The sequence below is a fragment of the Quercus robur genome, chromosome 4 (genome assembly GCF_932294415.1).
Source record: "Quercus robur chromosome 4, dhQueRobu3.1, whole genome shotgun sequence".
In the NCBI taxonomy this organism is placed as follows: Eukaryota; Viridiplantae; Streptophyta; class Magnoliopsida; order Fagales; family Fagaceae; genus Quercus; species Quercus robur.
Window position 1 is genome coordinate 56798601 of NC_065537.1, and position 16582 is coordinate 56815182.

Sequence of the window (16582 nt, forward strand, 5' to 3'; positions counted from 1 at the left end):
TAAGAGAATGGAAAGGAATGAAATGTATTTAAGTAAGGAAATGAATGGAAAAGAATGGAATTAAATAACCTTGATTGGATGTTTTAAAAATAAAGGAATGAAAATGAATGGAATGTAAGTAATCCTGTTTGGGAGCAATATGGAGGGAATAGAATGGAATCATTTTATAACAATGTTACTATTAGACCCCTATTTTAAAATAAAGGATTGAAAATATAGGGGTATTTTGAGAGTTTTAGTAAAAAAAATTATTAAATCTAATTCCATTCCTTCCCATTCCTCCTAATTTCGAGGGGAATGAAAATTTGAGTTTTTAAGGGAATAGAGAGGAATGAGTGTTCCCTCTTACCAATTCCATTCCCTCTCATTTAAACTCCCAAACAAGAAAATGGACTTTCTATTCCCTCCATTAAAACTCTCAAATAAGGGAAGGGAAGAATATTATAAAATTATTCTTTTCATTTCTTTCCATTTCATTCCATTCTCTTCTCCCAAATAAGGCCTTAGAGTATTTGTTAATTGACTATTTAAAAAAAATTTTGATATCACTTTCATGGAAAATATAAAAATCTATAAAAACAATTTGGATAAACTACATATTTGGTCTCTACTATTCTTTATACCATATTTCAATTTGGTAAATAAATTTTGAAATTTTTTGTAGTATAAATGTATAATTTATTGTAACTTTAGCATTTTCTTTCTTAATTTTGTTTGTTTGTTGAAAACCAAACATTCTTTGTTAGTAGATTAAAATATTAAATTTATCATTTTTTAATAGTTTAGACTTCTTAGACAATCATAAGTTCAAGCCCCCAAATTTCTTTTTAAAAAAAATTCAAACTAAAATTTTAAAACAATTGATAACTTATTATCATATATTAACTCAGTCATTAAAATGCAATACAATTTACATCTTCATGAAACTGTTATATGAGGAAAACAGGAGCTTCCTCGAACCATGTTTCAAAATTACCAACATTATGTGCTGCTTTGTTATCAACATTTTCCTTTCTTTAAATTCTGAGCCCTCAAATGAAAGAACATTATTATTGGACTGACTTTTGTAAACTAATCGGTTCGTTGAAAATATAGTACTCCATGAGAAAAACGAAATAGCTGTCCAAGGAATAAAGCAAATAAATCTCACCTTGGCGGGCTAGACCTCCATTGAAAATTTATCTGCTTTCTGGGGTCTTAAAGAAGTCAATTGATTTGAGCCATGAGCATGACATGGCGGCACCACCATGCACTTGATTGTCAAATTCTATATAACGTGCCATCTATTATTAGTGAAATATCTCATAGTCTGTTGATTCAACTATCAAAATGATGCATTGGATTTAACGATAGAACCATCCAATCAAAAGATCAAGCCACGTGAAGATTTAATGGTCAAAGTATGCTTTTGTAATTTAAAGCCTAAACCATGTGGTTATGTACATGATTGGAGATTAAATAAAATTAATTATGTGTCAAATCCCCATTGATTTAAGTTGTAAGACAAGAATGTAATTAAAAGTATGGCACAATTGCACTTTTAGTCCTTATATTTTGACGTTTTTCCATTTTAGTCCCTACATTTTATTTTTTCCACTTTTAGTCCCTAAAACCAATTTACGCTTTCCGTTTTCGTCCTTTCCGTCAGTCAACCGACGGAAATAGCTACATTAAAATATTATAAAAAATGCCACATCACCTATGACACATCAGCATTTAAATTTAAAAAATTAATTTATTAATTTTAACTAAATAAAAAAAATAAAAACAGAATTAAAAATCGAAATTCACCTTAATTAAGATTTAAAGAGTAAGAAAAAAAAAAACTTGTAATAACTTTCTCAATTTTTCTTAAATTTTCTTGTCAACCAAACAAAACAAAATCATCAATAAACACTAAACTCAGACCCAAACTCATCTTTCATTTTCCCAAATCTCTCTCTTCCTCTCCCTCTCGGGTCAAACTCCTCTCTTGGCTTTCTCTTATTTATTTTTCTCCGACGGTCCTCTCCATCGAGTGCCTTAATGGTACTTCCACCACCGACGAGTGGACCAGCGATTGTTCAAGTCATTCTGGGCAGATCCGAGGTCGATTCCTTCGTCTTCAATGGCCCCTACTCTTGATGTTGGTGGTGGGTCGGGTTTGGTGGCTATGAATCGTGGGTTAAGGACATGCAGCGGCGGTGGGCTGTCGTGGGCTTGGTGGGTCAGGCTGTGGGCTGCCGTGAATCTGGTTTTGGCTGGGATCGTGACTTTTGGCTGATTTGGGTTGCTGGGTTATGATGTGGTGGTGATCGGCGGTGGTGTGGTTGGTGGGTTTGTGGTGGTAGTTTTCTGGGTAGATCTGGGTTTTCTGGGTTTGGATCGGCTAGGTCCATTGATGTGAAACCCATAGACCAAGCCCAGAAAGGACTCACTGCCGTTCGTGGCGTCGTGGTCAACAACGAAGGATTGAAGCTTGAGGCGGCCTGGGTTCCTTGCAATGAAACAGAAGTAGAGATCAAAGGTGGTGGATCTAGTGTGTTTGGAGGTTTCGAATCGATGGTTTGAGTTGAGTTTCAGATCGTTGGGTTTTAGATCGGTGGGTCGTTGATCGTTGGGTTTCAGATTGTTGAGTTTTGTGTTGGTTTAAGTTGATTTTGTGTTGGTTTCTCAAAAAGATAAGAGAATCATACTCTTTCTTTTCTTCTATTTTCTTTGGTGCCCGAAAATTTGGGTTTAGAGTTTAGTGTTTTTGTGTTTGGGGGCCAGAAATTCTGGGTTTGAGTTTTGTGTTTGATGCTTTGGTGGTGTGGGGGTTTGATTTTTCGGATTTGTTCATGTATAATTTTGTGTTGATGTGGATCTAATGCTAGTTTTTTGGGATTTAAATTTTCTGTGTTTGTCTTCTTGTTCAAATGTTTAATGTGTTCATGTTTAATTTCTTGTTCATGTTTAATATGATGTGGATTTGGTTTTTCTGTGTTTGATTTCTGGGTTTGTATGATTTTTTTGAGTTTGTACTCTTTAAATCTTAATTAAGCTGAATTTTGATTTTTAATTCTGTTTTTATTTTTTTTATTTAGTTAAAATTAATAAATTAATTTTTTAAATTTAAATGCTGATGTGTCATAGGTGATGTGGCATTTTTATAATATTTTAATGTCTCCGGCTGCCACCTCAGCTATTTCCGTCGGTTGACTGACGGAAAGGACGAAAACGGAAAGCGTAAATTGGTTTTAGGGACTAAAAGTGGAAAAAATAAAATGTAGGGACTAAAATGGAAAAACGTCAAAATGTAGGGACTAAAAGTGCAATTGTGCCTTAAAAGTATTGGATAAATTCTAAGGCTTAGTTGGATAGGGGATGGAAAAGTGGGAAATAAAAAATAGGGGAATGGAAGAGTGAGGGATATATAAGAATTAGTTTTTCTTCATGTGTATTTGGTTTAGAGTGGAAAATTGAAATGATGGAAAACTTTTTTATTTTGTTGAGAGAAAAATAAGAAGATAGAAAATTGTATTTGTATAAATTTACTTTCATACTTCTTTTACATAAATTTGTTTTAAAAATAGTTTATAAGAAAAAAAAAATCTAAATGTTTAGGGGAGAAAAAAAACTAAACGTTAACATTAAAAAAAGAAGGAAACTAAGCGGAGGGAGGAGAGGGGCAAATGTGTCATTGTTATCTATATGATTTAATTTTTAAAGTTATTTAATAAAGATGTGCTTCATGACTGTATTTTTTAAAGAAAAATAAGTGGCAACTCTTTTATAAAACTCTCGATCTGGGGGTAGTACATATCTAGTTAAGTAATCACACTCATGAGGAATCTTAATTAAAAATGGCTTTTCTCTGGGAGAACCATTTTTTATCCTCACAGTTCAATAATAGCGGTCATTGGAGAGTTTTGAAAAATTGACATGTTAGTTTAGTTGTTGAAGGAAAATTTCCAAAATCAATAATGATTGAACAATCCACACACACAATATCAAACATTGTTTCATTGAAATTAATAAATAAAATGATAAAATGTTTGAAATATCATTGTTAGGAACAAAAATTAAAATCCCATCACATCACTCTCACTCTCTCTAGGCTGTAGCTTCGCCCCTTCACCTTTATGTATGTGTATATATATTATATCTAGAACCAAAACCTTCTTATAAAGAAGTATCTTTTTAGAAGTGTCCTAAATTTTTACTTAACTATTAAGTGGTTATTCCATTGTAAGTCCTCTAACTTAAGAGTAATCAATCATCAACAGTAGAATTTCAATGTTGAGATTCTCAACTGTTGTGGTGGTGGGGTTTTGTTCCAAATCACTATGTTTCGAGTTGCAATTCTCACATTTGTGCATACACATAGTGTGTGCAACTACTAGAAAGGGATTCAAAACATTAAGGGACCTGTTAACAAGTGCCCTTAAGGCATTTACTAATTGATAATCTTAAAAAAAATTTGATACCATTATTTATGAGAAATATAAAAAGTAGTTGTGGGAGGGTTTTGAATGCAACATAGAGCCCATGGACCCAGCCCGAGGATGGAAAAAAACCCGTTCGCACAACAGTTCGGGCCTAACACATGGACAAAGGTCCGAGGACGGAAGATGTAGAGACCCATCGTCCGAGGAGCTCGAGGAGCGAGTACACCTCAGGAATTCTTTAGCTGGCCACTTGCACCAAAGGATAGGATACCGTGGAAGAAAATAGAAACGTGCAAGTAAAGAAGTGAGAAAATACCTAGGTAAAGTAGCCATTATCTCTGCATTAAATGCACTGTACCAAGTTAGCTAGCCACATTAATGAAGGAATGATCCCTAAAACAGTAATCCTACAGCTCACAGCACACTCTACCACCTTTAGTAGCAGAGTCTTGATGGGACAAATATCCAAAGTAATACTTTGAGACGTACAGGTGGAGGGCTCAAATGCAATGGAAGGGACTATATAAAGGAAAAGAATCCCTCCAGGAAGGGGGATGAATGATTGAGAAAGGATTGGAAGTGAGAGAATAGCATCTTGTATCAAACACTAAAGTTTTTGTTTTTATTTTTATTTTTTTATGAACATTGCCTCCTCGGCCAGACCCAATGAAGTGTTTTATCCATATTTTGCACTTCTTTCTTGTTATTTTACAAGCCTTACCTTCATTGATTTCATATCTAGATCAGAGCAAAGCATCAAAGTTAACCTTGCAAGCCCATCCTTTAACAAATTAATTGCATTGGGCTTGAAATATCTAACTCCACTGTTCTACGTGGGCGTAGCAATTTTGGGCTCTTACAGCAGTAAAAAAATTATTATTTTTTTTCATAAAAAATTTCTAAAAATATTTTTTAAACCAATACTTTTAGGGCATCGGTTAACTTTTTCCCAAACATTAATTAACTTTCAAAGAATTGTATAGTCTTTTAATTAAGCGCAAAGCTAGCCGCACATAATGTGTATGTAACCCGAACTGAAAGTCCCCAACCTTCAAGAAATTAGAGTAAGCCCTATATAGACCACTCACTTTAGGTATAGTTCTAAAACCCTCTTCCATACCTTGGGCCAAGGCCCCCACCAAATCCAAAAATAAATCAAACATAGATTAGAGAATGACTTTGCCTAAGCAAATTAAATTATTCCATCACCTTTGGATGGATAATAGAAATGGGGTAACTTATTATAATGTAGATGTTGTGGGGTCTCTAACAACTCCACAAATGTTTTAGTGCTCAACTTATAAAATAAAAAGACCTTAACTAAGTTGGTGATAATCAGATTTTTTTTTGATAGGGGTAATCAGAATATTAAGTGATGATAAAATCCTATAATTGATGGTGACTCTGTATCTTTTTTTTTTTTTGAGAAACGGTGACTCTGTATCTTACACGACAACTTTGTCAGAGAGTTGGACCAAATCCGATATAAAAAGAATGTACTTATTGAAGAATGTGTATGGTAAACTGAATCTAGGCTAATCTGAACTAACCATAAGATCGTAGTATAGAGGACTACTCGTACAATTAGGATTAAAATAATACAATAACCTTATTAAACCCATATTCCTAACAAGGTTCATTAAACATTATCCCAAAGGACCCAAACTCACATATAATTAATATACCTTGATGCTCACAAGTGACCTAAAATATCTTTTATATTTTTCTTCATGGGAATTCACTTTCCATGTAGGAAGTTCTAGACTTTTATATAGGGTTCCTATATTGAATTTCGTATCCATATATATTAGAATAGGACTTTGATGAGACTCACTATTATTCACTTTCTCAATCAGTGGACTAAACTTTCTGTTGTGCAAATAGCACTCCTAGACTCAAATCAATAAGAGTAAAATAAGAGTAAATAAGCGGTGTTAGAGATATATTAGCCCATTAGCATAGACTCAAGCCTAATTCTACTTTGTGTGCAAGCCAAGTTTCTTACTTGTACTAGAAGTCTATTAGTTTAGGGTTTAGTCTACTATATATACACATGTTATGATTCATTGTAACACAGAATTTGTACTACACTCTAATATATTATTGATATAGCCCTTTTAGGATGGAAAAAGGCTTGTTGATAATCGGATTTTTTTTTGATAGGGATAATCAGAATATTAAGTGATGATAAAATCCTATAATTGATGGTGACTCTACCTATACATCTTACACGACAACTTTGTCAGAGAGTTGGACCAAATCCGATATAAAAAGCATGTACTTATTGAAGAATGTGTATGGTAAACTGAATCTAGGCTAATCTGAACTAACCATAAGATCATAGTATACAATTAGGATTAAAATAATACAATAACCTTATTAAACCCATATTCCTAACAAGGTTCATTAAACATTATCCCAAAGGACCCAAACTCACATAGAATTAATATACCTTGATGCTCACAAGTGACCTAAAATATCTTTTATATTTTTCTTCATGGGAATTCACTTTCCATGTGGGAAGTTCTAGACTTTTATATAGGGTTCCTATATTGAATTTCGTATCCATATATATTAGAATTGGACTTTGATGAGACTCACTATTATTCACTTTCTCAATAAGTGGACCAAACTTTCTATTGTGCAAATAGCACTCTTAGACTCAAATCATTAAAAGTAAATAAGCGGAAATTAAATAACAAGCACACATAAAGAACACAAGAATTTATATGGTTCGGCAAATTATCTACCTTCACGGCAATGATGGAGAAATTTCACTATAAAAATAGGGAGATACAATAGTGCATAAGAACACTCTCAAGAAATCCAAATTTCAATTACACTCTAGCACTTTCTTACAAAAACAATAAGAATAAAAGTGGATTATCTCTCTTTTCTTTATTTTCTCTTATGCAGCTGCACTTACAAGGTTAATAGAATTCCCGACTCACTATCCCGTACAACACAAACCTAATATATATATTTATATATATCATAGGTCGGCAACACTAAGAGTTGCATTCCTAGTTGTATTCGGTCATACTTGACCGACTTACAAGTGGTGGGCCTTGTAGGCTTCAGTGGCAATTCAAGCCACAAATTGAACCCACGTCAACGCTTTCTGGATCTGCCAGCCGCTTGGACGGTGGAGGCTCTTTTGTAACACACAATGGCAAGGGTCCAAGTGACCAGACATTACGGTTTGTTTTTCTGAAAATTGTTACTAAAATTCTGGGGCAGATCTTTGGTGGCCCCAATAATCCATGGATTTGGGGTTCAGGAAACGAATTGGAGTTTGTGGTGGAAAATGTTTTCCTTTTGGAAACATTTGCTTGTGGTTAACGTACACAAAAACTTTTCCCTTGCCCACCTGGGCTATGTTTTCGTACATGTATTTTACCTTTGTGCCAAGTTACCCGGGTTCGTACGTTATGTAGTGTTTTAAGGTTTTTGCTCTTGCTAATGTGTACAGCAGATGGGGTCTATAGCCTTGTTTATTATGGCCGGTTGGCCTAAGTTCTATTAGGCATAAGCCCACACTTGCACCTAGCTATTAAACCTTTACTGCATGAAAAACAAAAACCTAAAGTTGATATAAAGATTTACAAATTCAGCCAAAAAAAAAAAAAAAGATATAAAGATTTACAAGAAAACTTGACAGTGTACTTACATGACTTGATTTAATATGGCATAATGAACTAGGAGCTAGCTAGCTAGGTAGGGTAGTTAACCCAACTAAGTTTATGATTGTACCTTGGTGAGATATTCAAGCATCTAAAACTACGTGTTAATCTAGTAAAGGATTCAACATGGTAATTCCTCAACCTAAATCTAGCTCCTTGGTATATGTGATGTGTTCCATTTATTTTTCTTTGTGATAATAGATGACCTTCTTGAAAACTATGAATGATTCACAAGGTAGCTATCTATTAGAGTATTAGGAGAACTATTTGGTAGGTAACATCATTCTTCCCCGTAAAAAAAAAAAAAATGGTAACATAATTCTTATCATTATAGGGTTTTTTTAATGTCTTGAACCCATAATCTTGCCACTCATCCCATTATTATGAGAAAAGAAAATGTCAATTGAGTTATAAATTATGGGTCGTGTTAACGGATGCCCTTAAGGTAATTATTAATAAGTCATAATAGGAAAGTTTTGACACCACTTTCATGAGAAATATAAAAAACTGTCAATAACATTAAAAAAAAATAATAATATTTTGATAACGTTTTCCATTTTTCATAAAATTTGTGTTAATTTTTTTTTAAAATTGATTATTAACCATTGTCCTTAAAGTATCCATTAGCATGACCCATTGTTTTATTATTCTCTCAATAAAATGTTTCTATAAATAGTTCCTAAAACAATACTCTTAGGGCATTAGTTAACATTTCCCATAATTTATTGGCAGTCTTATCTCATTGTTATGTAACACTTGTCATTGTAGCAAAGTTGCACCTCTTATATAATTGACTAATCCCATAATTTGAAATATATTTGAATTTAATGTTGATGATGTGGTCAGAGTCATAACAGTGAGTGGATTTCTTAGTCGAGTTTGATGGAATCCATCAATCCCCCTTGAAGTAGTCTTTACTAGCTAGCTACTGCACTCCAATCTTTCATTTTCTTTATCCTTTTATTTGTTTTTCTCTCCTAGCAATTCCCACCCTAATGTTTTCAATTTTGGGAGTTCCTTTTTGGCCTTGTAGGGCTACTATTTTCACTATTAATGAATTGCTTCTAAGAATACAAAGGAGATGATTGTTATGGACAAAACAAGGGTTAGTTAGTAGTTACTCCCACCACTGTACTATTTTCTTGGTCAGAATCCAAAATCTCCCTTGAAAAAGGCTTAGATGTCAAAATCAGTTGTAGTGTAGCAATATCGGCAGGTGAGCTATGCACTACTATACATGTGGATTAATAGTTGTAGATGACTCCAAGGATCCCATTTTTATCACCAGCAATCAGCACTAAGCTTTCAAACCTAATTATCTTGTCAAAGGCCTTTCGGTCTAGTGGCAACTAGAATCTTTACTTTTCCTCAAAGATGTGAGTTCGGATTAGACCCTACCATCGAACTGAACTTGACTTCCTCTAGCTAGTTAAAAAAAAACCCTAATTATTAACTATTGCCTCTAAGAAAGGGGGGAAAAATCATGGCCAGATTTTTATTACGTGATACAGACACTCTCAACTCTTTTTTACCTGTTCAGGCCAATAAAAGTACATTAAACTGGACCTTTGGGCAAAGTTCCACATTTTTAAAGGAGTAGAGATTAGTGATAATTGATTAGATACACAATTAATTTATTCTAATTAAATTTTCTATTTTTTTATTCTTTGGATAAATTATGCAAATTGATTTTGAACACATAATTTTATGAAAACTTTTTTTACCTTTAAACTAGTTTGGAGAAAAATGATTCCAATTCATCAAATAGAGGTGTGCAAGAGAACTGTTGACCCAACCCACTCGAGAGATCTAATCGAACTTGCATCAAATTCAATTTGATCAAACTTGAAAAACCTGATTCGACTGATGACCCAAGGCAACTTCAGTGAGATCCACCAAATTTGATGAATTCTCAGCTAGATCCGGTGAGATCTCACTAGATCCAGTGAAATTTCCATCGGATCTAGCGAGATCTCACAAGATCTTTGCTGTTTTTTGCCAAAATCTCGATCATTGTTGCCTTCCTCAGTTTCAACCGAAACAGACTCAATCTGGCCTACTAGTGCTTATGGTTGGCAGCGGGTCCTTTGTTCTACTATCACCAAGATCAGGTTGAGTCTGGGTGGCCCAAACCCGTCCTAGACCGACTCATGGACAACACTACCATTATATGATAGGTGAAAAATCCATTGATATGTATTTTTAGTCATATGACATCTTTAATTAGTCATTTGAGTTTTTTTAAATAATATAAGTGCATGATCTTATAAATCGCCACTTAGTGAGTTGGATGAGATTACTCTAAACTGGTTTGAAGGAAAATTTTGTCCTAATTTTATCTTCAACTTTGTTCTAAAACAATTTAAACCTAGTACTCATTAACAAGCTTCTACTTTTTCTAGGAAGTACTCATATAGCCCCAATTATAGACAAATTTAGAAACTCCATCGAATGCTTCATGACTTTCTTTTCATTGATTTCATTAGCAATTATGATAAAAAATGATTATTGAGATTGTACTGCCTTTGATAATTACGTTACAATGACAAAATAACTAAATCATAGAAAAAATTCAAGAAAAAAACAGAAAATGATAGGGAAGTCACATCTTGAAGGGATGAAAATAATGATAGCTGAATTGGTTAGTAACGCTGGACAAGTTAGTTTGGACGATAATAACAAGAAGTAACATTTTAGTTGTTAATCACCAAATCTATTTTCAAGCCCCACACAAAAGAAATGGTAGCTTTGCCAACCCACTACCCACCTACGCTTCTATGGACTCCAATCACCAATGCTACTATCACTATCAGCCCCGCTAGCTATTATTCCCTATGGTTTTAACACATCATCCATGCATGATACAAAGCTATCAATCTTCTGACATTGAGTAATTCCCAAGTTAAAAAAAAAAGTAAAAAAAAAAAAGAAGGGGAAAAAAATTGCATTTAAAAATAGAATGATTAAAAGTTTGAAGTTTGTGATTTACTTTTGTATTTGAATCTCATTTCTTTTTCGTATATATAGATATTGTATAGTTATACACTCCTAAATTAAAGTTTGAGAGTATTTGAATTTTATACCTTTCAAAATTTGAATTTTACATTCTAAAATTCCAGAATTTGTATATTTCTTTCGCATCAACAACCACTCTGTACTTATTATCTATTAAGTGATATAAATTTTTGAAATTTTAGGATGTAAAAACTAAACACCCTAAACTTTAGGGGTGTATAACCGTACAATGTCTGTTTATTTTGTTAAGTGCCACATGTATCAATTAATTGAATTATGTGTATAACTGGACAATGTCTGTTTTTATATAGACAATTGAATAATATAAAAGTACATGTACTGATATACTGAACTATGATGGTTTTGTCTTACCTTAGACTCTTGGATCTACTCAACTTATTATATTCTAGCATCATACAATTCCTTACATGCAAATAGATAATTAATTAAGTGTCATAATCTTAAAATCACCTATAAAGTTATGTATAAGCAGAGTTTTCTTTCTTGAGGACTACCATCCTGGTTTGAATGAAATGAGTCAAAAATCAAAGTGATACTCACCTACCTTTTCTTTTTCTTTTTAGGACTATCTTGGTAGAAAATAATCAATTATACAATATTAGAGTGGAGGTCTATTTCTCATCCTTGAAACTAGATTTAGAAGCACATTATTATTCCTGGTTAAAAAATTTCCCTTGGCAAGGTCGGCCCACCAATGCAAGTACATATCTCCTAGCTTTTTCTTGACATTGGCTAAGCATGCTAGAGTGGGAGAAACTTTTGGAGCAATAAGAAAGCCATGCACTCAATAAAGAGGAAATTAGTCATTCATTGATCCCAATTGCAGAATCTCTCGGAAAATAATCAATTATACAATAAGAGTGGAAAACTATTCCTCTCCAAAGTCTCTTTAAAAGAAATGACAAAGTTATTATTAAAGACAATTAGATTCAACTATGTGACCCATTAACTAATGCAAAAAACATGACTAAGTAAAAGTAAGAGATTTTTTTTGTTGGCTAATATTAAATGTCTTTTCGCTTATATTAAATGAGGGAGGAGATATTTTAAATCAAGTCTCTTCTATAGGAGAATAAAGCAATGCTACTGAGTTATAAGTCTCCTAACCGTAAAAATATTACTCCCCCCGTCTCACTTTGTTTGTCCTGTTTGAAAAGTCAAATATTTTAAGGGAACATCATTTATTATCTTGTCTGCCTTATAAAAATATATAAGTTTACAAAACTACCCTTAAATAAATTTATTAGCTTTTTTTAAAAAGAGTTATTCTTAATGAGGCTTATGGGTATAATAGGAACATTAGTAAACTAATAGCTTTTATTTTTAGAAACAGGACAATATTTTGGGACATCCTAAAATGGAATAGAGGACAAACAAAGTGGGACGGAGGGAGTATGTATAAAGAATTAATTATGAAGGTGAGAAAGTATACCATGTTTCGGTAATACTAATTTAGCATCTGTTTTAGTATTTCCTATTCAATAAATGAGTGACACCTGTTTCAAAAAACCATATTAGACTACTCCAATAAATTAATCACAATCTTCTATACTATTGGGAAGATAAATTAGTCATTTATTGGAGTAGTCTGATATGATTTTTTGAAATAGGTGTCACTTATTTATTGAATAGGAAATACCAAAACAGATGCTGGGTTAGTATTAGCGAAATATGGTATACTTTCTCCTAAACACGAGCTGCAAGATTAATAACTACTAAATGAGAGCTTAACAACTTTCTAAGTCTACGTTTGAATTAACTCCATATTTTTGAAAAGTTTTATTTATTTAATTGTTAAATGTTAATAAAATACAACAATAATGTTAACAACAACCAAACTTTAGTACTAAAATTTTTAAAATAGGTTATAAATTCTCAACAAGTTAGTTAAGATTGATTATATGTATTTTTTTTTATAATTTTATTCCATCTGAAGTCATACTCTTGTTACTTTCTTAATTAATATGTAATTTTTGTTTACAGTTTTTTCTATTTTTCCCTCAACTTGAATCAATTAACATTTCTTCATTGGCAGTTAGTAAATTTAATTGTAATTTTTAAAAATGAGACTTTAAAAATTTTACATAAATAAATAAAATAATAAATTAACAGGAAAAAGCTAATCCAAACCAACTATAAATAGTTGTGGAAAAAAAATTGCATTTGAAGAAGAAGGGAGGTTTGTTTGGGATAAGTTTTTTGTTTAAACTTTTTCACAAATTTACTTATGTAAAACTTTATTTTAAAATATATTTATATTTTGATCAGCTTTTAATAATTAAATAAAAATCACATCCAATTTATCCAAATATGAAATATACAGTATCAAAAAAAAAAAAAAAAAAAAACAGTAAAAAACACCACCTTTATTTTACTAGTTTAATTTCGAGCATTCATTAGAATTGACAAACCACAAAAAGTCATAAAGCAGCCGTCAAGTAAAACCACAAAAATAAGCCATCTGTATGGTGCAAAGAAACGTGCCATTCAGAACATTGACATGATCCACGTACGTAGATGTGAATGTGATTCTAACAAAGCCAGTGCTTCTCTCCCTTCATATCCTGCTCTGTTTCGTGCCTCAGTGCCTGCAGTAAGCAATAGTATCCTCCATGCCAGTCACACTCATAAATCTTAATTTTCACAAGAAAAATGAGTTAAAATCTATTTAGATTTGTCTAAAACTAATGCTAGGATGATAATAAATTATAAGTGTTAGCTATATTAATATTCAGAGGGTTCTTTCATGAAACAACAACATTCTTTCTAAAAACACCCAAAAAGCTAATGTTCATTCTATGCATGCATTTGGTTTGACTTTTTTATTTTTATTTTTATATATTTTATTTGCTTATGTACAGCTGTACATATTTTTAATCTAGTTTGACTAAATTAACAAAATAATTAATAAGTATTTAATTATTGTAAGATTAGAAGGTCACATGTGCTACACATGCTTGTTTACTGAAAAAGATTATTAGAAAATGAGTGTTTAATATATAATATAGTTGAGTTTATACTCATAGGGCTTAAGTTTTTTGGTTAAATGTGTTTTTATATGTTATATTAATTATTTAAAGAATCTCTCTAAAAGGAAGAAGAGAGTAAAATTGCAATTTGGCATTTGCTACAATGAGAGAGAGAGAGTTTAACATGTTGAACTGATGGGATGATTGCCTAAACGAAGGTATTAAAAACAAAATTGGGTTAGCTTTCTCTTTTAAACATGTTGAAGTGGATGACACTCAAATATATGTATTTAAATTAACAAATGTGAGTATGTGTGACAATGCAATGTAGAGACCAAAATGGGCTTGACACTTATTCTATATAGTAGAGATATAAATCGATTTTTTTTTGGACTAAGCATAGATATAGATTTATGAAAGTGGAGGCCAAATTATGGATTTCTTTGATTTTAAAAACAGTTAAATTTTTTTAGGGTTGACCAGCATACTTGCCCCCAACGTATCTATTAAATTAATATTTCCACTAATGCTAATCAATCTTTAATAGTTCGATACATTCATTTAACTTTTAAACCGTGCTTTCGACAAAAAAGAAGAAAACTAATCTTAAACAATTCCTTAAAAAATATATTCTTCTTCAAAAAGAACAAATGGAAGATCCGAAGATATTGCTTTGAGTGGACGCCCAAACAGACACACAGTAAAACTCAGGCATAAAAAAAGAAGCCTGATCAAAAGAGACCTGGCCCCACATGATGCTTATCATCGGCTTTAAACTTTGTGTGCAATATAACATTCCACAATGTACTTGTGTAGCCCTATGGATCTTGACCATTGGATACACCCACCAATAAAATCATATGGTGCAGAAAAAACCAATAATTGTGCAGATTTGATGACTTTTTAGAGTCTCAATTCTGGAGAAAATCTATCATGTTTCGGCTACGTGGGATCCACCTCAATGTGAAAGCGAGGGTGAATAAATGTAGTCGAAATATGTAATATCACCTTATCAATTTCATAGGTTTAGTGTAGAAAGTTTTTGTGAGTTGTGAGTATGAGCAGTAATAAGTGCCTAGGTGATCTTACACTATAAGTCAATATGAGAATTTAAGACTGTGTTTGGCATTAACTTTTAGCATTATCTTTTAACTTTTATATACAGATTTTTAAAATCTCTTTTTTTCCATTTTTTTTTCATTTTTTTTCCCACTTTTTTAAAGATACAAGTATACTTTAGCATATTTTTAGCTAAAAGTTTTAGCGTAAAGCTAGATAAGTTGTTTCCCAAACAGACACTAAGTAGTGCGGGGGATTGTAACCATACTTACAAGCAAGAGAGTCAATTTCGTACCAGAGGCTATTTCAGTTTGGCCAAGGGAACGAAATATTTTGGTACCGGTTAATACTGGTATACCGTTTTGAGATTACCGCTATTTATATATTTCTATACATATATATATTTGTATTATTTATGTTAGTATGAATTTATTAATTTTTATATTTAAGACTGTGTTTGGCATTAACTAGGTGATCTTACACTATAAGTCAATATGAGAATTTAAGACTGTGTTTGGCATTAACTTTTAGCATTATCTTTTAACTTTTATATACAGATTTTTAAAATCTCATTTTTTTCCATTTTTTTTCATTTTTTTTCCCACTTTTTTTAAGATACAAGTATACTTTAGCATATTTTTAGCTAAAAGTTTTAGCGTAAAGCTAGATAAGTTGTTTCCCAAACAGACACTAAGTAGTGCGAGGGATTGTAACCATACTTACAAGCAAGAGAGTTAATTTCGTACCAGAGGCTATTTCAGTTTGGCCAAGGGAACGAAATATTTTGGTACCGGTTAATACTGGTATACCGTTTTGAGATTACCGCTATTTATATATTTCTATACATATATATATTTGTATTATTTATGTTAGTATGAATTTATTAATTTTTATATTTATCAGCATAAAATTGAAAATCCACATATTTAATAAGCTTACATATTAACTGAAGTACATTAACCAATATATTATATTAAACAAAATGTTTTTTCATTTTTTTTTGTATTTTTTATTATACTGACCAAAACACTAATATTGGCCGCTACAACTCAATATTTTTTTCGTTACGTTTTAGAGGAGTACCAGTACAGTATATTTTTTTGGGTATGGCCGATATTGATATGGTATTGATATGGTATTGATTTCTTTGCTTACAAACCCTTTTTCTTTTTGGCAAAAATATCACTTTGGAGTTATTGTTGTCAATTTGGTCTCTACATCTTAATAACAATCAATTTCGTTCCCGTTATTTTCAACTTGCAATCAATTTAATCCTTATCATCAACTCACCAACAAATATTACTCTAAATAAATAATAATAGAGACCAAATTAACTACTCCTAAAATATAAAACTAAATTAACATTGACTCGTAGAAACCAAAATAGATTTTGCTTTTTATTTTAAAAATCATCAAATCTGAGGTG